The following is a 26,433-nucleotide window of genomic DNA, read 5'->3' on the forward strand; positions in this document are numbered from 1 at the left end:
TGATGAATCCCCTAGACAGAATGCACGTTTCACATGATCACCTGGGAAATATCACACACACCACTCTCTTCCCTCCTGTAGCTTAACAAAAGTCTTCAGCCCTTCACCATCTTTCCCTTTGTTGGTCTTTTTGGGAGATCCACTCATTCCCCTAACTTACCTGATCTGTTTGTGTGTGTGCGCCTTGTGTCTGCACGCAGTATAGCAGCCTCCCTTCTTGAGGACTACCAGACAGTAGATATTTGGTTTCTAGACCTTGGCAATTAGTTGAATCAGTTGTGTAAGTGCAGTGCTAGATAAAGGAGAGGATTGAGAAAACACACTCCTAGTACACAGTACTTTGATCTAGTCAGTCATATTCCTGGCTTAGGTGGGCTAGAGGTAAACAAATGCTAACCCAATGCTCTTCCTCTCTCCCTCTCTCCCTGACTCTCTCTTTCATAAACTTCCATGTGGGTGTTTTTGTGTGTTTGTTTGCATTGAATGCCAGTTCTGTTAAGAGGCAGCCCTCCATGGCCCAGATACATGCCTGGCTAAAGCCAATATTTACCATGGTGGTTTCTCCTTACCTAGAAGAACTGTCATCTCCCTGGCCTTGAACTGTTTCCCTCTCTTTGTCCTTTCTGAAGGCTTTCTGAAACCGACACAACCAACAGGAGGGACAGACACACGGACAGCACACGAGGACATCTCCACGGCAAGAAGAGGTCAGAGACTTTGTTTTCTGTGTGTGTGTGTGTGTGTGTGTGTGTGTGTGTGTGCAGGGTTCAAAACTGCAACCAAAACACTCGCATTTGCAACCGTTTAACTTTACTGTGCGACACCAATTTTTAGTTGGTCGCTAGGGTGCCAGTGAAATAAAGGTAGCTGGTCACTAGTTTTTGGTTAACAAGTAGCTTTTTTTATAATCAAGATTTATTCATAATAGCAATGGCAACCAGCTATTCAAAAAGTTTTTCTGAAGTCTTGGTTGAATCTTTGTGATGTGCAATTCAGTTATCATGTGCTGTTTGAATGAACATTTCTTAAAACCTGTTTGGGATAGGGGGCAGCATTTTCACGCTCGGATGAAAAGCATGCCCAGAGTAAACTGCCTGCTACTCAGCCCCAGAAGCTAATATATGCATATTATTAGTAGATCTGGATAGAAAACACTCTGAAGTTTCTAAAACAGTTTGAATGATGTCTGTGAGTATAACAGAACTCATATGGCAGGCGAAAACCTGAGAAAAATCCAACCAGGAAGTGGGAAATCTGAGGTTTGTAGTTTTTCAAGTCATTGCCTTTCGAATATACAGTGTCTATGGGGTCATATTGCACTTCCTAAGGCTTCCACTAGATGTCAACAGTCTTTAGAACCTTGTTTCAGGCTTCTACTATGAAGGGGGAGCGAATAAGAGCTGTTTGACTAAGGGGTCTGACTGAATGCCATGAGCTAAGTCAGGCGCGCGGCCGTGAGAGCGAGCTCTGTTCCTTTTCATTTCTAAAGACAAAGGAAACATTTCAACCGGACATTTCTAAAGTTCGGTTGAAACATTATTGAAGATTTATGATAAAAACATCCTAAGGATTGATTCTATACATCGTTTGACATGTTTCTACGAACTGTAATAGAACTTTTTTGACTTTGTCTGGACTTTCGTCTGGACTTGCCCGCGCCTTGTGAATTTCGATTGGTGAACTAAACGCTCTAACAAAAAGGAGGTATTTGGACATAAAGATTAACTTTATCGAACAAAACGAACATTTATTGTGGAACTGGGATTCCTGGGAGTGCATTCTGATGAAGATCATCAAAGGTATGTGAATATTTATAATGCTATTTCTGACTTTTACTGACTCCTCAACATGGCGGGTATCTGTATGGCCTGTTTTTGTTGCTTAGCGCTGTACTCAGATTATTGCATGGTGTGCTTTTTCCATAAAGCTTTTTTAAAATCTGACACAGCGGTTGCATTAACAAGAAGTTCAGCTTTAATTTGGTGTATTGCACTTGAGAATATATGAATTTCTTTTGAATTTCGCGCTCTGCCATTTCAGCGGATGTTGTCTAGGGGTTCCGCCTTAAGACGTTTTAAGGCTTTCCCCCCCAAAACGTCCCAATTCAATGTTGACTGCAAAGTAGGCCTACCTGGCAGAATATCATGATGATTTCTATCAATCGCTAGCCAAACAAAGGTATCTTGCTAGGTGCGCTTTTGAATTAACTTCTCTAGGGTAGGGGGCAGCATTCCGAATTTTGGATGAAAAGCATGCCCAAATTAAACTGCCTGCTTCTCGGGCCCAGAAGATATGATATGCATATAACTGGTAGATTTGGATAGAAAACACTCCAACGTTTACAAAACTGTTAAAATAGTGTCTGTGAGTATAACAGAACTGATTTGGCAGGTGAAAACATGAGAAAAATCCATTCGGGAAGTAGTTTTGTTTTTGTAGTTTTCTATTCAATTCCATTACAGTATCCATTGACTTAGGATTCAAATTGCAATTCCTATGCCTTCCACTAGATGTCAACAGTCTTTAGAAATTGTTTCAGGCTTGTATTCTGAAAAATGAGGAAGTAAGAGCAGTCTGAATGAGTGGACCCTAAAGTGTCACAGAGCTTTTTCATGCGCGCGACCCAGAGAGTGCCTTTCTTGTTTACCTTTTATATTGACGACGTTATTGTCCGGTTGAAATATTATCGATTATTTAGGCTAAAAACAACCTGAGGCTGGAATATAAACATCATTTGACATGTTTTATTGAACTTTACGGATACAATTTGGATTTTTTGTTTGCCTGTTTTGACTGCGTTTGAGCCTGTTGATTACTGAAGAAAACGCGCAAACAAAATGGAGGTTTTTGGATATAAAGAGACTTTACCGAACAAAAGGAACATTTATTGAGTAAATGAATGTCTGCTGAGTGCAACCATATGAAGATCATCAAAGGTAAGGGATTAATTTTATCTCTTTTTCTGACTTGTGTAACTCTTCTACTTGGCTGGTTACTGTTTGTAATGATTTGTTTAGTGGGCTATGTTCTCAAATAATCGTAAGGTATGCTTTCGCCGTAAAGCATTTTTTAAATCTGACACCGTGGTTGGATTCACAAGAAGTTAATCTTTAAACCTATGTAAAATATGTTTTGTTTTCTGAATTTTTTATAATGAGTATTTCTGTATTTGAATTTGGCGCCCAGCAGTTTCACTGGCTGTTGAAGAGGTGGGACGCTAACGTCTCACGCACCCAAGAGAGGTTAAAGGGCAACTACACCCCCCCCCCCCCCAATTATTATTTTTTTCTAATAATAATTCTCCCAGATTTCAAAAGTGGTCTCCTGATGTGGTTTAAGCATTGTTGTGGACTTCATTTTTTTCTATAGCAGTATGATTTTGAGAGTGAAAACCTGAAAAAAACAAGAAACTCGGAAACCTGGAATTTGTTTTACATTGAAAGCAGAATTAATCAAAAGATAAAGCTGGTTTTATAGGGCCCTACAAACTGTAGAGTGACCGTTCAAAAACCCTAACAATAACATATCTTTTGAGATTGCGCAAAGGTTTTATTTATCCAAACAATCAATGTAAATATGATATTGTCAAGGTAAAATGTAATGGAGGGTAGGTCATTATAGGCTACTTGCTCGGCCCACAAATGAAAGAAAACATTTAAATGATACGCGCATCATCAATATTCTTTTCATTCAGGCCAGTAGCTTTTAGTTGTCACTGGTAGCTTTTAGTTGGCTAATAATGACCGTCTTTTAAATTTGCATGCCCTTGCCAGGCAAATTTAAAAGATGGTCATTATTAGCCTGGTTCTGTATGGAATAAATGTACATTAATAAAGGACACAGGTCAAGGCGTTTTTGGGAAAAATTGGTGCGACCAAATCGTGCTGGTGCCATGAACTGAAAAAGTTGGTAGTAGTAGTGCCACTAGTGGAAAAAGTTAAGCTGTGTGTGCGTCCCCGTTAAAATAGTTTTTAGTCTTTTAATCTGTTTTCACAAAGTCTATGAAGGGTCAATGTTCCGTAAGGCGTTATTTTATTACACAGCTAATCTGTACTAAAGCTAGCTATTAGTATTCATGGATTTAGTATAGTCGTTAGCTTCCTTGACCCATACACCATTTAACAACAAACACCCTGCGTAGGCCTATTATTGTTGAATTAGCCTTTAATAAAATTTTAGGACTCATTGATGGGAAACATTAAATTTAATGGTCCTAATTAATGTGCCTTTAATCTGCACAGTGTACTGTTTGTACTATTAATGTTCTGGTAAATCTATTTGTAGTGTTTTTCCTCTGTGTCAAGGCTTGTGTTTCACTGCATAGCAGATACACAATAGAGTGCCCTCTGCACCCAAGGATGAATAGAGTGGAATATGCACAAGTGCAGTTCAACTAAGTTTGAGTCACTTTCCCCATGCTTTTTTCCTAGGTCATTTTAGTAGTGATTTGGATGTCAAAGTGCCCTGCTGTTGCGAGGGAAAATACATTAAGGGCTTATAGAATTATGGAGATGCTCAGTAGTTGTAGCATTCAAAGAGGTACCACTCATTTGATTTGATGGCTTTTTTTCTACTTTATCATGACTGACTGACTGTCCTCTCTCTCCCCTCTCCCGCTGTGCCGGGAAGGGGTCTGGGTGTGTGTGTGTGTGTGTGTGTGTGTGTGTGTGTGTGTGTGTGCCTGTGTGTGCCTGTGTGTGCCTGTGTGTGCCTGTGTGTGCCTGTGTGTGCCTGTGTGTGCCTGTGTGTGCCTGTGTGTGCCTGCGTGTGTGTCTGCGTGTTTGAGAGAGACCGAGGGAGACAGAGAGTCCATACGTTTTGTAGCAAGGTCGGCAGCAGTCTGATATTAGCATGCTGTCCACTGTGGGGAAGATAAACAGCCCTCTGTCATGATAAAAAAACAACAGTCCCTTCATCTTTGATGTGCTCCGACTCCCTAATTGCTTTTATCTACCCAGAGCCAGAGAACATGCAACGGCTGGATCTATCTTTATTAATCCCCATTCCCTGCCTACCTGATTACACTGCATCTGCCTGCCTGGACTTACCGGGTCTGTAGCCAAGAGAGACTAAAATACCCAATATATCTAGGTGAAGATATAGAGTTTAAGATTATATGGAATTGTTATTTGTTTGTGTTGTTTTGTTGTTGTGGGCTCTATACGTCATGGGTCTGTAACTATAGACCTAGGCTAAGTAGACTTAGAAATGCTCTTACCAGCCCTTAAAAGTAAATACTTCACATTTCCTATTTTCACCCTCTTAAGTGTTGACTATAAACATGTAATTCTGGTGCTTACCTTGGTGAATAGCAGTCTGTTGGAAAAGGGGTAAGGTGCATAAGAATACTCACCTCTGCTCAAGCTCCCCCAAAGAGATTTGATGCTTGAGTGAGTTGCTTGTGCTGTCTGCCTTAGCAGTATAATGGGTCTCTGAAAATGGGTTGTCTCCTGAAGCCGCGTGCTTCTATCCTTATTGATACACATTTTTTCTTGATTCAAAAATGTGTATTTCGATAGTTTTTTAATGAAAGAAAACTGTGGGGTCGGCCTTCCAAACAACTAAAATAAGCGTCCGATTTGGAGGTGATTGTGTGAAGTACATCAGTCTCAATGCTCTCAATCGTGTATGTGATAAAAATCCCTTGTCTGAGCAATGGCATCACCTCATCACTTCTGTCAGCAAGAACAAACATGATGACAAATATATAGTGATGGGTGAAATAATCGTTACAGTTACATATTGCTCTATTATTTTGGACGGCATTATATCGATATTTTGACTCCCAAGTATCGATTTTTAGGTCGGTGGGTCTCTAGACTGTTTTCTTTTCCCCCTGGTGGCACTGGTGCCACTAGCTTTTTCAATTGGTTGCACCAGCCTATGATTTGGTCGCACCACAATGTTGTTGCGGCGGCACGCAATAGAACAAATTAGTTAATTAAATTAAATTAATTATCTTATACAGTAATTCACAGTGCTTTATTGAGAAAAATAGAATACGGAGATGGTATGATTACAGAAATATGTTTTTTCATCAAACATGTCCAAGCAGGATTGCATAATTCAAGTCATTTTGATGTGTAAACCAGTGATTGAAGCACATTGGCTAAATTGCCACTCCTATTTGCCATATCTTCAATCTAAGCCTACTAGAAAGTGTGTTCCCTCAGGCCTGTAGGGAAGCAAAAGTAATTCCACTACCCAAGAATAGTAAAGCCCCCTTTACTGGCTCAATTAGGCGACCAATCAGCCTGTTACCAACCCTTAGTAAACTTTGGGTAAAAATTGTTTGACCAGATACAATGCTATTTTATAGTAAACAAATGAACATGCTTTCAGTGTTGAAGGAGATTCAACAAGCACAGCACTTACACAAATTACTGATGATTGGCTGAGATAAATTGATGATAAAAAGATTGGCGGGGGGGACTGTTTTGTTAGACTTCAGTGCAGCTTTTGACATTATCGACCATAGTCTGCTGTTAGACCATAGTCTGCTGTGTTATGGCTTCACACCCCCTGCTATATTGTGGATAAAGAGTTACCTTTCTAATAGAACACAAAGGGTGTTCTTTAATGGAAGCCTCTCCAGGGCATCAGGAATTCTCCAGGGCAGGTGTCTAGGCCCCTTACATTTTTCAATCTTTACTAATGACATGCCACTGGCTTTTATTCAAGAGGATCCTCCAGGATGATGTATTTTGGGAGAGAGTGGTAAGCAGCCTGAAACTCCTGAAACATATAGCAGTAGCCATTGCACGGATTGAGGGAGACAATGCCATCTTGTCTGATGTTCAGACTGCTTGCAGATGTAAGAGAATAAATCTGTACTGCCCTGCCAACTTCACTGTTGCTCTAAGCAAAGGAAACTGCAGTTCTGAAATACATCAAAAAGCGTGGAGATTTCTGCTTGAAGCCCATACACGCCGCAGCGTACATGTTGGACCCCAAGTATACTGACAAGAGCATCCTGTCTGGTGCAGAGATCAACAAGGCCTATGGTGTCATCACTACCATGTCTCGCCACCTTGGCCTGGATGAGGGCAAGGTTCTTGGCAGTCTGGCGAAGTATAATTCTAAGCAAGGGCTTTGGGATGGAGATGCAATATGGCAGTCGTGCCAACATATCTCATACCTGGTGGAAGGGACTTTGTGGATCTGAGGCTCTTTCCCCTGTTGCCTCCATCATCCTCCAAATCCCACCAACATCAGCCACCTCAGAGCGCAACTGGTCCTTGTTTGGGAACACACACACCAAAGCACGCGACAGGCTGACCAATACAAGGGTTTAAAAATTGGTGGCCAACTGTGCAAATTTTGGGCTTTTTGAGCCTTTCAACGATCCATCCTCAACAAGGTTGGAAAATGACAATAAAGATGAGGCCTCAGTCTGATGTTTAAGAGGTGGACATTGAGGAGGTCCAGGGAGAAGACATGGAAGCCTGAGAGGAAGACAACCAAAGCTTTAATTTCTAGACTATCATTTTACAGATGAACTGTGCAAAATGTTTAAGCAGATGTGAAAATGCAAAGTGAATGCAAAGTGAGTGAACAGAAGAAACATCTAAATCAAATCCATATTTGGTGTGACCACCCTTTGCCTTCAAAACAGCATCAATACTTCTAGGTGCACTTGCACAAAGTCAGGTGTATGATTAAACAATTATACCAAACAAGTACTAATGATCATCACTACAATATGTAGGTTGAAACACAATCATTAACTGAAACAGAATCAGCTGTGTAGGAGGAATAAAACTGGTTGAGGAGCAGCCAAACTCTGCTAACAAGGTGAGGTTGCTGAAGACAGTTTACTGTCAAATGTCATACACCATGGCAAGAATGAGCACAGCAACAAGACATAAGGTAGTTATACTGCATAAGCAAGGTCTCTCCCAGGCAGATTAATGCAGACAGGGGTTTTCAGATGTGCTGTCCAAGCTCTTTTGAAGAAGCGGGCAACGTTGAGAACCGTAGATGCAGTGGTCGGCCAAGGAAACTTACTGCAGCAGATGAAAGACACATCATGCTTACTTCCCATCGCAATCGGAAGATGACCAGCAGTGCCATCGGCACAGAATTGGCAGAAAACAGTGGGACCCTGGTACACCCATCTACTGTCTGGCGAAGTCTGCTCAGAAGTAGCCTTCATGGAAGACTTGCAGCCAAAAAGCCATACCTCCGACGTGGAAACAAGGCCAAGCGACTCAACTATGCACGAAAACACAGGAACTGGGATGCAGAAAAATGGCAGCAGGTGCTCTGGACTGATGAGTCAAAATGTGACATTTTTGGCTGTAGCAGAAGGCAGTTTGTTAGCCGAAGGGCTGGAGAGCGGTACACGAATGAGTCTCTGCAGGCAGCAGTAAAGCATGGTGGAGGTTCCTTGCCAGTTTGGGGCTGCAGTTCTGCAAATGGAATTGGGGATTTGGTCATAATTAATGGTCGCCTCAATGCTAACAAGTACAGGCAGATACTTATCCCCCATGCAATACTATCAGGGAGGCATCTGATTGCCCCCAAATATATTCTGAAGCGTGACAACGACCCCAAACATACAGCGAAAGTCATTAAGAACCATCTTCAGCGTAAAGAAGATCAAGGAGTCCTGGAAGTGATGGTATGGCCCCCACAGAGCCCTGATCTCAACATCCTTGAGTCTGTCTGGGATTACAGAGAGAGAAGCACATGAGGCTGCCTAAATCCACAGAAGAACTGTGGTTAGTTCTCCAAGATGTTTGGGCCAACCTACCTGCCGAGTTCCTTCAAAAACTGTGTGCAAGTGAAGAATTGATGCTGTTTTGAAGGCAAAGGGTGGTCACACCAAATATTGATTTGATGTAGTTTTTTCCTCTGTTCACTCACTTTGCATTTTGTTAATTGATAAATATAAACTATTATCATGTTTATTTTTGAAAGCATTCTTACTTTACGGCATTTTTTCACACCTGCCTAAACCTTTTGCACAGTACTGTATGTTGAAAACGTTTTTGGGAGATGCGATGGATCATTCAATATTCCCTTTTGTTGTTCAGTGAAATCATCCCATGTGAACAGTCAACTCATTTAATTAAAGTTCAATTCTTAACTAAATAGTTGTAAAAATGTATATTGGAAGGATTTCATAATTTGCAATTATGTCGACTTATGATAAGGTAAACGGTTTGTTTCTGTCTCCGTATGATATGGTGAATATATCCAATGCAAAAAACATCTACATTTAAATGGTATTAATATTAATTTGCATATATTTCCATTAATTCCCATATATTCCTGTTAATTTCCAATGGAAAGTTTTGTCCTATGATTATTACCCAAAATGTGCAACCCTAGGCATACTGTTTGATCAAATCAGGGTTTTAGCTTCCCAAAAAATACGTTTTGAGTGAGGTGACCGCGTGTAGGCGGGCGCACGCGTGTGTGTGTAGGCGGGCACATGTGTGTAGGTGGACATGGACTCGTTTGGGTGTGTAGGCGGGCGCGCGCGAGCGTGTGTGTGTAGGCGGGCGCTTGGTTGGTTTTCATTTAGCAGTGTCTAGTTCCCTGTGTCTCTCCCAGTTGAAGCTCAGTTCTCTGTGTCTCTCTCCCAGTTGAAGCTCAGTTCCCTGTGTCTCTCTCCCAGTTGAAGCTCAGTTCCCTGTGTCTCTCTCCCAGTTGAAGCTCAGTTCCCTGTGTCTCTCTCCCAGTTGAAGCTCAGTTCCCTGTGTCTCTCTCCCAGTTGAAGCTCAGTTCTCTGTGTCTCTCTCCCAGTTGAAGCTCAGTTCTCTGTGTCTCTCTCCCAGTTGAAACTCAGTTCTCTGTGTCTCTCTCCCAGTTGAAGCTCAGTTCCCTGTGTCTCTCTCCCAGTTGAAGCTCAGTTCTCTGCGGTGCTGTTTGAAGCAGCCCCCTGAGCGGAGCAGCACAAAGCAGCTCTCCTGTGTGGTCCCACTCAGCAAGCTGTGTGTGTGTGTGTGTGTGTTTCTATGTGTGCACACAGTGTTTTTTGTCAGCCACAGTGTTAGCACTGTGTATGAGCACTGTGTGTGTGCCAAGACGAAGGCCTTGCCCCCTGAACCCTGGCAGCCCCCCAGCTCTGTGCGCTAATTAAGGGATGTTTCCTGTGGCCTGTGTGCTCAGCCCTCAGGATAAGCATGTTCCTCCACACACATTCCTGGCCTGTATGTCTGCTCACTGGCTTTTAGCTAGAGGAGAGAGGCTGGCTCCACACACACACACACACACACACACACACCATGCCCAGACAGCCTCACACCATCACTCATCCTTAGCTACATACAACCGATGAACAAAAACACTCTTACAGCGAAAGGCCCCATAGTGAATCAGCCTCTGTTTGTGTGTGAGTGTGTGTGCATCTTTAGTGCATGTGGGTTCCTCTTTTTGTCTTTTTGTGTCTCTGTCCCTGGGTCTGTGCGTGTGGGGTCCTCCAGGACTTTTGTGTGCACGGTGGAATTGATGAGAATGAATTGAGAATGCTGGCAAGAGGCTGGGGAATGAAAAAGGAGAAAGGGAGGCCCTCTAATGAAAGATGATGAGGGAGAAACTGAAAAGATAGCCGGGGAAAAATTGTAATTTGTGCCAAATACATTTTAATTGGGAAGAAGCCGTCGTCTTGTTTAGGGAGGTGGGTGGGTGGGCCTTTAACAAAGCCAAGGAGAAGAAATTGGAGAGAAAAGGCAAGAGACACAAACACATTTAATACACTAGGGCTGTCCCCGCCCAAAAAAAAAATATTGGTCGACAGAGTCGTCTGCTCAATCGATTGGTCGACATTTTTAAACGTGTATTTTACCATATATTGACACATCCTGTGTGTTTTTTAATCAAATCAACTATATTCACTGAGCTAGTCTGATGCTTTAAGCACACTGTTTGTTTGAAAAATTAAGACACACAAGTAACTAGAGGGAGTCCGACCAGAAATTGATTTGATTGTGCCGGGCTCAGACTAGCTGCGCTGTGTAAAAATATTTTAAAATAACAGACAGCGAGTGACTTATCGCGCTGTCTGTGTTTCTGAAGCTGCAACATAATTACAGCCATTTCTGACCGAAAACTTATGTTACCGAAATCCCTCATTTGTTTAGGAAAAACATTCCCTATTCCCTCAACCCTTGCTCTCTTTGCGTGCCAAAGACCTATTCGCACGGAACTAGTATTACTAGAGAACGTTGGTTATGTAATTATTACTCCAGAATGTACCTAATTCCAGACGGGATTTGTTTATTCCAAACTGCCTCCTGTAATTCTTGATTTAAAAAATATATATATTATGATTTGACAGTTATGACGGAAGCCTGGAGGTTTGAAGATAGTATTTCAGGTGATAGGGCCCCACAGAACTCGAGCTTGGTTCTCAAGTTTCTAAACCATACCAAACCATCTCTCCTATAGTGTCGCCATAGTATTTGAATTGATGAAGTGTGATCATAGTCATATTTTAGCGATCTTAATGCCCCCGCCTTCAGATGTGAGCTAAACAGTGCAATTGTACTTGAGATGCATTTTAAGGCTATGGATGAGTAAGTTAACTTATCATTTCCAAACGTTTTGGTCAGTTGTATGCTGCTGCTTTGCGATCTATTAACAGCAAGGGTTGCATTAAATAAGCTCAAGATTTTTTACAGATGCATTTGGCAATATTCAATTCATACACACAAAACATATAAACAAAGGCATTCACGTTGAAAGTTGATAGGCTCCATTTAGGCCATTCATAGATACAGTGGGGAGAACAAGTATTTGATACACTGCCGATTTTGCAGGTTTTCCTACTTACAAAGCATGTAGAGGTCTGTAATTTTTATCATAGGTACACTTCAACTATGAGAGACGGAATCTAAAACAAAAATCCAGAAAATCACATTGTATGATTTTTAAGTAATTCATTTGCATTTTATTGCATGACATAAGTATTTGATACATCAGAAAAGCAGAACTTAATATTTGGTACAGAAACCTTTGTTTGCAATTACAGAGATCATACGTTTCCTGTAGTTCTTGACTAGGTTTGCACACACTGCAGCAGGGATTTTGGCCCACTCCTCCCTACAGATCTTCTCCAGATCCTTCAGGTTTCGGGGCTGTCGCTGGGCAATACGGACTTTCAGCTCCCTCCAAAGATTTTCTATTGGGTTCAGGTCTGGAGACTGGCTAGGCCACTCCAGGACCTTGAGATGCTTCTTACGGAGCCACTCCTTAGTTGCCATGGCTGTGTGCTTCGTGTCGTTGTCATGCTGGAAGACCCAGCCACGACCCATCTTCAATGCTCTTACTGAGGGAAGGAGGTTGTTGGCCAAGATCTCGCGATACATGGCCCCATCCATCCTCCCCTCAATACGGTGCAGTCGTCCTGTCCCCTTTGCAGAAAAGCATCCCCAAAGAATGATGTTTCCACCTCCATGCTTCACGGTTGGGATGGTGTTCTTGGGGTTGTACTCATACTTCTTCTTCCTCCAAACACGGCGAGTGGAGTTAGACCAAAAAGCTCTATTTTTGTCTCATCAGACCACATGACCTTCTCCCATTCCTCCTCTGGATCATCCAGATGGTCATTGGCAAACTTCAGACAGGCCTGGACATGCACTGGCTTAAGCAGGGGGACCTTGCGTGCGCTGCAGGATTTTAATCCATGACGGCGTAGTGTGTTACTAATGGTTTTCTTTGAGACTGTGGTCCCAGCTCTCTTCAGGTCATTGACCAGGTCCTGCCGTGTAGTTCTGGGCTGATCCCTCACCTTCCTCATGATCATTGATGCCCCACGAGGTGAAATCTTCCATGGAGCCCCAGACCGAGGGTGATTGACCGTCATCTTGAACTTCTTCCATTTTCTAATAATTGCGCCAACAGTTGTTTCCTTCTCACCAAGCTGCTTGCCTATTGTCCTGTAGCCCATCCCAGCCTTGTGCAGGTCTACAATTTTATCCCTGATGTCCTTACACAGCTCTCTGGTCTTGGCCATTGTGGAGAGGTTGGAATCTGTTTGATTGAGTGTGTGGACAGGTGTCTTTTATACAGGTAACGAGTTCAAACAGGTGCAGTTAATACAGGTAATGAGTGGAGAACAGGAGGGCTTCTTAAAGAAAAACTAACAGGTCTGTGAGAGCCGGAATTCTTACTGGTTGGTAGGTGATCAAATACTTATGTCATGCAATAAAATGCAAATTAATTATTTAAAACTCATACAATGTGATTTTCTGGATTTTTGTTTTAGATTCCGTCTCTCATAGTTGAAGTGTACCTATGATAAAAATGACAGACCTCTACATGCTTTGTAAGTAGGAAAACCTGCAAAATCGGCAGTGTATCAAATACTTGTTCTCCCCACTGTATATAGCTTATGTGCAACACTTAGTTAAATTTATCGAACCAGTTATTGTTTTCTTGTGCAAAAACCGCGAAGCAACACCTGTACAACTCAGACATTTCTCTCAAAACACTGGGATGTCGATTCGCACGGGACTAGTATTTTCAGAGGATCTTGGCGTTTTCCAAAAAACAGTAGGTTATTCTGTCTGGAATTATTACTCTCCTGCCATGTAAACATTACTGACATGGCAGATTCAGACATGATTAAAATTACAGATGTGGTGTTTTGTGCTTATGCACATAATGACATTACCCGACCTCCCCCAGTAAAACTAGTCCCGTCCGAATAGGGCACAATAGGGCCTGACCTATAGCATATCATAATCGCATCAATAAATTGGTTCTAACAAACTCTGAACACCGCAACACGTGACAGCAAAATGGATGCAGAATTCCTTTGTGAATGCAATTTTCCTAAATGGAACGGTTTATTTATTGTTTCAGCTAATTATTCAAGGCTCACTTAATCTTATTTTAAAACTAAAATGCTTGATTGCATTTCAAATCATGAATGACTCGTATGTGTGAATGATTGATTGATATAGTAGTTATTATAACAATAAGGAGTAGAAAATAAATTGGAACAGTTTAAACACAAAATTAATTTTGAATAATACCAGAGAGCCTGTTCTCATGAAAAAAAGTATAAAGCCTTTACAGCATAGCAAAGATAAAAAAAACTGCTGAATTTGTGAAATCGTTTACTTGACATGTTGCGTGAGGCTTGGTACTCACGGAATCAGTAGGCTATTAAATAAACACTAAACAGGCTACAGAAGCAGGATCTGTCTTATTTCTGTAGATATATTGATGTTTTATAAAGCCAGGCACATTTAACACTTAGGCTATTGATTATAGACCTAGTTAAGTTTGGGTTTCCTCTCTCGTCACTTTGCTTAGACATCAAGGCAAGGGCAACGCCGCAGCGGCGTTGTTCTCAACACCAATATGATGTTTAACTTTGCTATTATGCACATGGAAACATGGTCTATGAAAAAGTGACAATTCAACAGTGCACTGATGTTTCAGAACCATGGATAGCAACCGCATTTCCAATGCGGGAGAAAGCACATTTGTTATAAAATTATTTGTATTTGTGTTTTGCCATTGTTCTTATGTAATATAACCATACAATTTTAGTAGCACATGTCTTAGACTATGCCAACCCCACAGCCTCCAATGGATCAGTCCACTCAACGCAAATCAGACAGGTGTCTTGTACACCACACATTTTTTGGGGGGTCATGTTTTTTAAATTTTAAATTTATTTTAAATTTATTTTTGCTACTGCTCGGCTAAAGAAAACTGTCGACCAACAGCCTATCGACCAAACAATCGACCAGTCGACTAAATGGGGTCAGCCCTATACTAAACACACACACACACACACACACACACACACACACCAACCAGGTATATAGAGCAGCCCATTATTGCGACCGGTATAAGGAGGCGAGGGGGCTGTGAGTCGTGAAGTGTGATTCAGCAGGGGATGGTAGCACTTCTCACCTCAAACACCTACAGGTGCGAGTCATAGGAGGAGAGTGGGTGTACTGTACTGTACACTTGCCTGTAGGGCTGCACGATTAATCGAAATTGCGTATTGACATGCACAATATCCATATTGCAAGAGGCAGCGATATTTTTTGAAACACCACTTAGTCTACTGTATCGCCCGTTTTTTCACTTTAGATTTGTATTGCTCGAGTTGACGGAGTTCTTTTTCTTTTAGCCGCTTACCAATCACACACATCAAGCCCCCCCCCCCCCTGTCACGCAAGCAGGCAGTTCCTCATGCTTGAGATTCACTCTGCATGCATTGACCAAACAGCCACATGCAGTCAACAGATTTTTCCAAACAAGAACGACGCTGCTTTCCACTTTGCATCTTAATATAAATCCACATGTTTTCTATGTTATACTATTTGTTTGTTGAACTTTCTCTCTGCGAAACGCTAGATAGTTGGTCTTAGCAAGCTGCGAATGTGCCCATAAAATGTGTGTTGGCCCCTAACGCTAATCGCTAGCTAAATCTTGCTAGCAAACTTTTGCTCTAATACAGGCCGGTACCAGTGATGTAGTATATCAGCATTGTTAGTGCAAGTGAAGAATATTCTAACATCTTTGTCTGAATGTACCTATTTATTTAAATCTAAGGACCCCTGGGAAACACTGACCAACACTTTGGTTCCTACTGTGTCACAACCATCTCCTCTCTTACTTTTTCATTCATTGTCATGTCAAACAAAACGGTATTCCAAGTGCCCACTGTATTCCAACTACAAAATTAGAATGATCATTCTCTTTCTATGATATTTGATCTATAATCACAAGTAAAATATTTGTTACATTTTTTTGTTGTTGACATTTTGCCAATATCGTGCAGTAGTGGTGCACGCAGGTCAGTTGTTTGTTCACCCGCCTGCACCCGAACCTAACCCAAAAATATAGAAAATGAGCTGTAGGCTACATTTCTTTTTACAGATGCAGGTTTTTTTGGGGCCTATTTTAGATATGTTTCTGCTTAGAATTTCCAATAGTTTGGTCGGCTATTTTGAGAATTTGTGACTATAAGGATCTAAATCTATAATTGACATGGCCTTGTTCTATTTAGTACTCTCAATAACCCAATTCATGTTGGTAAGTTCAAAAGAATACAAGATAAATATTGCTTGCACTATTCAAACGAGGTCGACCGATTATGATTTTTCAATGCCGATTATTGGAGGACCAAAAAAAGCCGATACCGATTAAACGGCCGATTTAAAAAAATAAAATAAAAAAATTATATTTGTAATAATGACAATTACAACAATACTGAATGAACAATGAACACTTTTATTTTTACTTAATATGATACATCAATAAAATCTATTTAGTCTCAAATATATAATGAAACATGTTCAATTTGGTTTCAATAATGCAAAAACAAAGTGTTGGAGAAGAAAGTAAAAGTGCAATATGTGGCATGTATGTGGCAACGTTTAACCTCTCTTGGGTAGGGGACAGTATTTTCACGTCCGGATGAAAAGCGTGCCCAAAGTAAACTGCCTGTTACCCAGAAGCTAGGATATGCATATAATTGGTAGATTTGAATAGAAAAAACTCTAAAGTTTCTAAAACTGTTAAAATTATGTCTGTGAGTATAACAGAACTGATATAACAGGCGAAACCCCGAGGTCAAACCATCCCAAAAAATATTTCAGCCTACCCACCGTTTTCAATGGCTGTCACTTTTATTATAAGGCGAAATCCTCGCAGATTGCAGTTCCTAGGGCTTCCACTAGATGTCAACAGTCTATAGAAAGAGTTTCATGCTGGTTTTTGGAAAAATGAGCCAGAAATTGTCGTTTTTGTAGGTGGCTCCCACCTTTTGGCTGTAGTGTTTCCAAGCGCGTGGAAGAGAGCGCGTTCTTTTGGTATTTTTCTCCGGTAAAGACAATAACGATTCTCCGTCTTAAATTTGATCGTTTATTTACGTATTAGGGTACCTAAGGTTTAATTATAAACGTTGTTTGACTTGTTTGGAAAAGTTTATTAGTAACGTTTGGGATTCATTTTGTATGCATTTTGATGGAGGGAAACTGGGTGGATTATAGCACGCCAGCTAAACTGAGTTTTTTTATGGATATAAAGGACATTATCGAACAAAAGGACCATTTGTGATGTAACTGGGACCTTTTGGAGTGCCAACAGAAGAAGATCATCAAAGGTAAGGCATTTATTATGTCGCTATTTCTGACTTTCGTGTCGCACCTACCTGGTTGAAATATGTTTTTCATGCTTATGTATGCGGGGCGCTGTCCTCAGATAATTGCATGGTGTACTTGCGCCGTAAAGCCTTTTTGAAATCTAACACAGTGGCTAGATTAACAAGAAGTTAAGCTTTATTTTGATGTATTACACTTGTGATTTTATGAAAGTTAAATATTTCTAATTCTGTAGTTTGAATTTCGCGCTCTGCATTTTCACCTGATGTTGGCCAGGTGGGACGCTACCGTCCCACCTGCCCATAAGAAGTTAAGTTCCTTGCTCAGAACATGAGAACATATGAAAGCTGGTGGTTCCATTTAACATGAGTCTTCAATATTCCCAGGTAAGAAGTTTTAGGTTGTAGTTATTATAGGACTATTTCTCTCTATACCATTTGTATTTCATATACCTTTGACTATTGGATGTTCTAATAGGTACTTTAGTATTGCCAGCCTAATCTCATGAGTTGATAGGCTTGAAGTCATAAACAGCGAAGAGCTGCTGGCAAATGCAGGAACGTGCTGTTTGAATGAATGCTTACGAGCCTGCTGCTGGCTACCACCGCTCAGTCAGACTGTGCTATCAAATCAGACTTAATTATAATAACACACAGAAAAACGAGCCTTAGGTCATTAATATGGTCAAATCCGGAAACTATCATAAAAAAAAAAAAAAGTTTATTCTTTCAGTGAAATACGGAACCGTTCCGTATTTTATCTAACGGGTGGCATCCATAAGTCTAAATATTGCTGTTACATTGCACAACCTTAAATGTTATGTCATAATTATGTAAAATTCTGGCAAATTAGTTCGCAACGAGCCAGGCGGCCCAAACTGTTGCATATACCCTGACTCTGCGTGAAATGAACGCAAGAGAAGTGACACAATTTGCCTAGTTAATAATGCCTGTTAACATGAATTTCTTTTAACTAAATATGCAGGTTTATATAATAAATATACTTCTGTGTATTGATTTTAAGAAAGGCATTGATGTTTATGGTTAGGTACATTAGTGCAATGATTGTGCTTTTTTGGCAAATGCGCTTTTGTTAAATCATCTCCCGTTTGGCGAAGTTGGCTGTCTTTGTTAGGAAGAAATGGTCTTCACACAGTTTGCAAGGAGCCAGGCTTCCCAAACCACTGCATATACCCTGACTCTGTTGCACAGAACGCAAGAGAAGTAACACATTTTTCCTAGTTAAAATAAATTCATATTAGCAGGCAATATTAACTAAATATGCAAGTTTAGAAAAATATATTTGTGTATTGATTTTAAGAAAGGCGTTGATGTTTATGGTTAGGTACACATTGGTGCAACGACAGTGCTTTTTTCACGAATGCGCTTGTTAAATCACCCGTTTGGCGAAGTAGGCTGTGATTCAATGATAAATTAACAGGCACCGCTTCGATTATATGCAACGCAGGACAAGCTAGATGAACTAGTAATATCATCAACCATGTGTAGTTAACTAGTGATTATGTTAAGATTGATTGTTTTTTATAAGATAAGTTTAATGCTAGCTAGCACCTTACCTTGGCTCCTTGCTGCACTCGCATAACAGGTAGTCAGCCTGCCACGCAGTCTCCACGTGGAGTGCAATGTAATCGGCCATAATCGTTGTCCAAAAATGACGATTACCGATTGTTATGGAAACTTGAAATCGGGCCTAATTATTCGGCCATTCCAATTAATCAGTCGACCTCTAATTCAAACCAATGAGGGTTCGGAACTCTAAAGCCAATTATCTCAGATTCATTTTTTTACAGATAGAACCTTTATAGTCCCAAGCTCTCGATTTGTTAGTCAACTGTCTATAATTAGATTCATGCAGCTTCTCTTCTGTCATTATATGCTGCCCTAGAATTTGAAATAAACTTGTGCTCACCAGAATGTCATAAATCGATAGGATGAATGCTTCAATCTAGTGTCATCTCTGCTTCTTTCGCGGATTAAAGACGTTTAGGCACCGGGGAGAAAATGCAATTACAAAATAAATGAAGGAAATATTTTCTGTGCAAAATTTCCGCATGACATCAGTTGGACCGGTTGTAAGGAAATAGAAAGCTGTGAAAATGACCCAAAATTGTTTCTGATAATATTTCCATTCGGCTTGGATGCATATTCTTTGTGGTTGAAATATTGTCAGCTTTTATGATGCTGATAAAGATAGCACCTCTACAGACGTCCCTAACTGCATATTCACATTCTCTCAAGATGGTGAAAAAAAGAATAATCATATTTCTCCACTCCTGTTCCCAAATCAAAATGTACATTTGGTGTGTCATTTCACTGCAAGAAATTCTTAATTTTGCATGAGTTAAAATGAAGGCTATGTGAGAGGTTATATACCTACATGGACGTGGGAAAATGTTTAGGAGTGGGGGTGCTGAATTATTATTTTGTTAAAATTCTTCTTTTAGTTTTATAAGGGGGTGCTGCAGCACCCTCAGCAACCCTACTTCCTGCCGCTATGTATAACAACATACCTGGTTGGGGTTGTTTGCCCTGAAGGCATGGCATGCCATCTCCGACTCCGGGTTGTCGGGCTGGATCCAGATAAGGTAGTCGAAACATGTGAGGTCATTACTGTTGTGGATAAAACGTGAGATGAACTGTGCTTTATGCTCGAAGATGAAGATGGACGAGTTGGCGACATTGTTGGCAGGGACACATCGGATGAATGGCGGCATGAGCACCAGCTGAACTTCCCTGGCCTGGAAGGCACGTCTCGCGTCCCGACTCGTTCTTCTCACTTTTCCTCTGGATCTCCGCCACCAACCACGGCAGAAAAAAAAGAATGCCTGCACTGGAAATTTTTATATCGGTCCGCTAATACAGGACTTGTAAAGGCCCAGTGCCCTATTTTTGGGACGAAATGTAAACTAAATGTATTTGAGTGTTTACCAGCATTTGTAATTTAAGTCTAATAATCTTCACAAAACAGATGTACAAAACAGTTAATCTGATAATACTTGAGGAATATAAAAATACTTGCTTGATATGTTTTCCAGTTTCTTGAAATACTTTGCAAATGCTACTTATGTCTATGTGAAAACGGAAATGGTCTGTTCATTCCTTCCATTTTAGTAGACGCTCTTATCCAGAGCAACTTACAGTAGTGAGTGCATACATTTTCATACTTCTTCGTACTTCCCCTGTGGGAATCAAACCTACAACCCTAGCATTGCAAGCGCTGTGCTCTACAAACGGAGCAACATCACAAATCACTTGATGTCTCAATGTACCAGTGGTGTAAAGTGCTTAAGTAAAACATACTTGAAAGTATTACTTAAGTAGTTTTTTTTGTTATCTTTACTATTTATGTTTTTGACTACTTTTACTTCACTACATTCTTCAAGAAAATGATGTACCTTTTACTCCATACTTTTTCCTTGACACCCAAAAGTACTCGTTTACATTTTTAATGGAATTTGAAAGGATTTGTACTTGTACTTTTGATACTTAAGTATATTTTCACTATTACATTTGTATTTGTATTTATTATTGATCCCCATTAGGATCCCCCCAGGGCAGCAGCTACTCTTCCTGGGGTCCGGCAAAATTAAGGCAGTTATATAATTTTAAAAGCATTACAGTACATTCATTAACCGATTTCACAGCCCTCAGGCCCTTACTCCACTACCACATATCTACAGCACAAAATCCATGTTATCGTGTGTGTTGTATGCATGTGTCTGTGCCTATGTTTGTGTTGCTTCACAGTCCCCGCTGTTCCATAAGGTGTATTTTTATCCGTTTTTTCAATCTGATTCTACTGCTTGTATCAGTTACCTGATGTGAAATAGAGTTCCAGGTAGTCATGGCTCTATGTAGTACTGTGCGGCTCCCATAGTCTGTTCTGGACTTGGAGACTGTGAAGAGACTGGTGGCATGTCTTGTGGGGTATGCATGGGTGTCCGAGCTGTGTGCTGGTCTTTTGACCTAAGTATCAAAATAAAAAACCAAATACTTTTAGACTTTTACTCGAGTAGTATTTTACTGGGTGACTTTTACTGGAACAATTTTCTATTAAGCTATCTTTACTTTTACTCAAGTATTACAATTGGGTACTTCTTTCACCATTGCAATGTACTCAATAACTTTATTGGTCATTGTTTTGCTTCATGTTGATGGAAAGTCTACAAGTACAAACCTAGATGACCAGCCTTTGTACAGTACACTGCTTTACATTTACATTAAGTGGTTTGTAAGGATGGTAAATTAACACTGGACAAAAAGTGGTTGTTTTCCAAGGACAATATTTAATTTGATATGGATGTTTTGTGTCTTTGCCCATAACTTATGACCTTTTTATGTAAATGTTTGAGGACAGGGTTTTTGATCTTTCTGGATTCTATTATAATGACAATCACAGAGAAAGGGACAGGGCAACAACTCTTACAGTTACAACTATTGAATCCTGCAAGATACTGTTCTTAATTATATAACTACCTTTTTTGCAAAGCGGAGATGCTGAGAAAAATGTTTTGCCCGGGCTAGAGACGTCTATATCGGTCCGTTAATACTAGTAAAGGCCCAATGCACATATATATATATTTTTTGTTGTTTGTTTTGTTTTTATTCCCATTTTTCAGGGTGTGCTGCAGCACCCCTACTTCCTGTGACTATGGTCAGTGTCCAGATTTCAGTTTCCATTTAACCCATCTGAACCGTAGGCTACAGTTCCCTTGACGTGACATAGGCCTATTTGAAGTTCCCGTCTTGTGACTGTCGAATTTGTATAGCTCATCACATATGACATAGCTAGCACTGCTATCATCCTTTTTTACCACTTCACCAAATCTTTCCCAAACATTATTTTTCTGGTCCCCCCTTCTCTTTATTTTCAACTCTCCATTTCACAGCTTTTCTCTTATTGAATTGTCCCTTTTGCCTCAGTGGATCGACATTAACTGTTTCTGCCCGTTCCCAAAAGCATTTGGCGATTGGCGTGTAGGCTATTTGGTGCGCATACAGTCAGGCCTTACAGCTTATAATGCCAGATAGCCTAAATATCATGAATAATAGTAGAGAGAAATATCTATTCCAGCTTTAATTTCTTTCATCACATTCCCAGTGGGTCAGAAGTTTACATACATTCAATTAGTAGTTGGTAGCATTGCCTTTAAATTGTTTAACTTGGGTCAAACGTTTCGGGTAGCCTTCCACAGGCTTCCCACAATACGTGGGGTAAAATTGCCTGCTCGCACACGCTTTTTCAGTTCTGCCCACAAATTTTCTATAGGATTGAGGTCAGGGCTTTGTGATGGCACTCCAATACCTTGACTTTGCGGTCCTTAAGCCATTTTGCCACAAGTTTGGAAGTATGCTTGGGGTCATTGTCCATTTGGAAGACCCATTTGCGACCAAGCTTTAACTTCCAGACTGATGTCTTGAGATGTTGCTTCAATATATCCACATAATTTTCCTACCTCATCATGCCATCTATTTTGTGAAGTGCACCAGTCCCTCCTGCAGCAAAGCACCCCCACAACATGATGTTGCCACCCCCGTGCTTCACGGTTGGGATTGTGTTCTTCAGCTTGCAAGCGTCCCCCATTTTCCTCCTAACATAACGATGGTCATTATGGCCAAACAGTTCTATTTTTGTTTAATCAGACCAGAGGACATTTATCCAAAAAGTATCATCTTTGTCCCCATGTGCAGTTGCAAACCTAAGTGTATGTATACTTCCGAGTTCAACTGTAGCCTAGTTCCACAATAATTATACATTTCTGGATTTTTTAATTCATTTTCTATTTATTCAACCTGCCCGCCAGCCACCCGCCCTTCATCCACACAATTTTTCATGACCCCGTATATAATCGCGGGGACTGCGGGTTATGAGTCAATCTGTGCATCACTATCGTTCAGCACTACTTGACTGGACAGAGAGAGCGAAAGAGAGGGTGTAGATGGTCTATTTTCTTTGTGCACCTCTGACAGCACTGGGCTTTAGGAAGCAGTGGGCGACTGCCGGCCAATTAAAAATCTCCCAACCACCTCTCTGAGCTGTGACAGGAGCAAGAGGTGATCAATCTGTAAGGTTTTCGAGGACTATCTCAGCCCACAAGAGCCCCCCTAGATACTGTCCTCTACAGTAGCGCCTTTTTCCCTTACTACTCTCCTTTTTCTCGCTTTCTGTCTTTCAGAAGCATTCAAACTAGAGTTGGGTGGTATCCAGATTTTCACATTGTCATACCGTCCTTCTTTCATTCCAGGATTTACGCTATTACCGGCTTCATACACAAGTGGGGCGCCCAAAAAACGCAAGAAAAAAACATTGGGCTTCTATTGCCAGAAGTAATAGCGAATTTCCATTTAGGCTGGTAGCTAAATGTACTAACAAGCATATTTATCAATCTATACACAATACCCAATAATGACAATGCAGAAAACATGTTTTTTGACTTTTTAGCAAATGTACAGTGAGGGAAAAAAGTATTTGTTCTGGATTTTGTTGTTGTTATTCTGTCTCTCACTGTTCAAATAAACCTACTATTAAAATGATAGACTGATCATTTCTTTGTCAGTGGGCAAACGTACAAAATCAGCAGGGGATCAAATACTTTTTTCCCTCACTGTATATATATTTTTAAAACAGAAATACCTTATTTACATAAGTATTCAGACCCTTTGCTATGAGACTCGAAATTGAGCTCAGGTGCATCCTGTTTCTGTTGATAATCCTTGAGATGTTTCTACAACTTGAATGGAGTCCACCTGTGGTAAATTCAATTGATCGGACATCATTTGAAAAGGCACACACCTGTCTTCATAAGGTCCCACAGTTGACAGTACAAAAACCAAGCCATAAGGTTGAAAGAATTGTCCGTAGAGGTCCGAGACAGGATTGTGTTGAGGCACAGATCTGGGGAAGGGTACGGAACAGTTTCTGCAACATTGAAGGTCCCCAAGAGCACAGTGGCTTCCATCATTCTTAAATGGAAGAAGTTTGGAACCACGAAGACTTCCTAGAGCTGGCCGCCCGGCCAAACTGTACAGAGAGATCCTTGATGAAAACCTGCTCCAGAGCACTCAGGACCTCCGACTGGGGTGAAGGTTCACCTTCCAACAGGACAACGACCCTAAGCACACAGCCAAGACAATGGCAGGAGTGGCTTCGGGACAAGTCTCTGAATGTCCTTGAGTGGCCCAGCCAGATCCCGGACTTGAACCCAATCAAACATCTCTGGAGAGACCTGAACGTAGCTGTGCAGCGACGCTCCCCATCCAACCTGACAGAGCTTGAGAGGATCTGTAGAGAAGAATGGGAGAAAGTCCCCAGATGCAGGTGTGCCAAGCCTGTAGCGTCATACCCAAGTATACTCAAAGCTATAATCGCTGCAAAAGGTGCTTCAACAAAGTACTGGGTAAAAGGTCTGAATTCTTCTGTAAAAAATTGTTTTGTTGTTATGAGTTATTGTGTGTAGATTGATGAGGGGGATTTTTTTCTTAAATCAATTTTAGAATAAGGCTGTGACCTAACAAAATGTGGAATAATGTAAGGGGTCTGAATACTTTCTGAATGCACTGTAGGTAGGAGTTACCAATTGTTATGTTTGGTGAGTTTGGACATTTACAAGCGATAGTGAACGAGAGACATTGTGCAAAGTTTTGACTCATGCTTGTCTGAAGGAAGAACTGTGCTGGCTCTGGAGCAGCATGTGTACATGCTGTGTCTGTGTGGAGTCTGGAGTCGCTAGGGCAAAGCTAACACTAAATGATGCCCCTTATCAATTCAGCCACTTACTTGCATAACAACCAAGCTAAACTTAGGGATCACGTTAATGCAGAATTGTGCTTTTTTTCACACAAAAAATAAATATATAAAACGATATAAGATATATCTTGCTGCATTTTGTAAATGCAGATCTAAAATGATTCCTATTGTAATTTCTGCTTGGCATCAGACTAATTTTGTGCTTCAGTTGCACTCCTCTACTCTGAGAATTCATGAATGGGCATTCTATCAGTAGACAGCGCTCTGGCTGATGTGTAGCTAGTTTTCTCCGGTACTTTTCTCATTGTAGCCTACTTTTGCCATTAAAATGCAAGATTAACTTTAAAGTAAACATTAAGAAATATAGTTGGCCTCATTAGTTCTACGGTAAACATTGGAAATATAAAGGCCATGCATCTTTTTTGGAAAAAATACCTTGTTTTTTCATTGTAAGCTAATTTACTTGTGTGGCTGCCAGCCAAATTCCGTTGCACTTCTGTTGTCATCTGATGAAAATTAAGCAATTTTTTGCCGAATGTGCGGCACTAATGTACACTGAGTGTACAAAACATTAACACCTTCCTAATATTGAGTTGCACCCCCCTTTTTGCCCTCAGGACAGCCTTAATTTGTCAGGGCATGGACTCTACATGGGTAAGAAAGCGTTCCACAGGGATGCTGGCACATGTTGGATGGTGGACCATTCTTGATACACAGGAAACTGTTTAGTGTGGAAAACCCCAGGAGCTTGTAGTTCTTGACACAAACCGGTGCGATTGGCATCAACTACTACTACTAATACTATTATAATTTATTGAAAACTTAAAAGTAATTTTTTTAACGGTATTGATGGTATTAAAAATCCATCCGTTGGCTACTTGCAACTACCCTGGTATACGGCATACCGCCCAAGCCTAATTCAGACAGTTTTTGTGTCCGTCAACAACAGACGCAAAAACTGCGGCTCTCCGACTACCATTTGTATGTGTGTCTTTCGGTAGTTAGGAGATTGCATAAGACATTATTAATGTGTTTTTTCAATCTCTGTCTATACGAGCCTGTACTTTGTCCCTGAGTCTGTAGATACCCAGTCGTTCGCCTCCACCTGAGGAATTTGGCCTTGTTTTTTTTGTGTGGCTTTGGTTTAAATTGCCAATTTATTTAGCAGTCTGTCATTACTGCACAAATAACAATCAGCTGAATTCTCTGTGTGATTAATCTCTGCAGATAAGCCATTTCTCAGGGTTGTCTGTTATAGTTTGGATTTAATAATAGCAATAATAGCAGCACTAGCAGTACAGGCCTACGCACACAAATCAGCAGTGTACTGTAATCCGGTATAGCGGTAGCTAGCAAGCTATAGAAGGCCGATGTTCCATGGTGCTCAGGGTATGCCTATATGTCTGTCTTTTTGTATATCCAGCGCCCATGAGCTGTCATGAACTGGTACACTCCCACAGGCAGCCATGGACCCCTAGACACTGATCTAAGGTCATCTTTGCCTTTTGTGTGTGTGGGGGGTAAACTGATCATAGGTCTGTGTGCCTAAGGGGAATGTCTACCCGGAGTCTGTGTTATGGAGTTC

The 26,433-nt window shown here is 40.9% G+C and overlaps 1 protein-coding gene across 6 annotated transcripts in view; it reads left to right on the forward strand.

Annotated features, from left to right (window-relative positions):
- LOC139570839 (bifunctional heparan sulfate N-deacetylase/N-sulfotransferase 2-like) overlaps positions 1–26,433 on the forward strand; it is a 205,252-nt gene that overhangs the window by 131,249 nt on the left and 47,570 nt on the right. For all 6 annotated transcript variants that reach the window (XM_071393069.1, XM_071393073.1, XM_071393071.1 and 3 more), the window contains one exon: positions 630–707. The gene's annotated coding sequence lies outside the window, so the exon portion shown is untranslated. The remainder of the gene's footprint in view (positions 1–629; positions 708–26,433) is intronic.

Source organism: Salvelinus alpinus, chromosome 3 (assembly GCF_045679555.1).
Source record: "Salvelinus alpinus chromosome 3, SLU_Salpinus.1, whole genome shotgun sequence".
NCBI classification, from domain to species: Eukaryota; Metazoa; Chordata; class Actinopteri; order Salmoniformes; family Salmonidae; genus Salvelinus; species Salvelinus alpinus.